The sequence below is a fragment of the Egretta garzetta genome, unplaced genomic scaffold, assembly GCF_000687185.1.
Source record: "Egretta garzetta isolate BGI_Z169 unplaced genomic scaffold, ASM68718v1 scaffold105, whole genome shotgun sequence".
Lineage (NCBI taxonomy): Eukaryota > Metazoa > Chordata > Aves > Pelecaniformes > Ardeidae > Egretta > Egretta garzetta.
This window is the reverse complement of record NW_009259598.1, coordinates 1,744,210-1,744,478: the sequence shown is the minus strand read 5'-3', so window position 1 is coordinate 1,744,478 and position 269 is coordinate 1,744,210. Positions and strand designations below refer to the sequence as shown.

Here is a 269-nt window from a genome sequence, read left to right as displayed (position 1 = left end):
CCCTGCTCCTGCAGGGGGGTTGGGCTGGGTGACCTCTAGGGGTCCCTTCCCACCCAAACCATTCAATGATTCTATGATACGATTCTATGACTCCCCGCCGCTAGGGGCCGGGCTGCGGGGCCATCAGGTCGATGTCCGTCAGGTTCCGGGCGACCCAGACTCCAGCGGCGAAAAGCCCCAGGTTCACCAGCAGGTTCCTGAAAAGAGAAACCGGTAGGGCCGGCTCCCGCTTACCCCGGTCCCCCTCCCGCTTACCCCGGGCCGGCTCC

At 65.1% G+C, this 269-nt stretch overlaps 1 protein-coding gene across 3 annotated transcripts in view; it reads left to right on the top strand.

Annotated features, from left to right (window-relative positions):
• LOC118452225 (trithorax group protein osa-like) overlaps positions 1-269 on the top strand; it is an 18,805-nt gene that overhangs the window by 7,618 nt on the left and 10,918 nt on the right. For 2 of the 3 annotated variants that reach the window (XM_035893772.1, XM_035893771.1), the window contains exon 1: positions 162-213. The exons of the other annotated variant lie outside the window; for it this stretch is intronic. The gene's annotated coding sequence lies outside the window, so the exon portion shown is untranslated. Of the gene's footprint in view, positions 1-161; positions 214-269 lie in introns of those variants that run through there. 3 annotated transcript variants of the gene reach the window in all.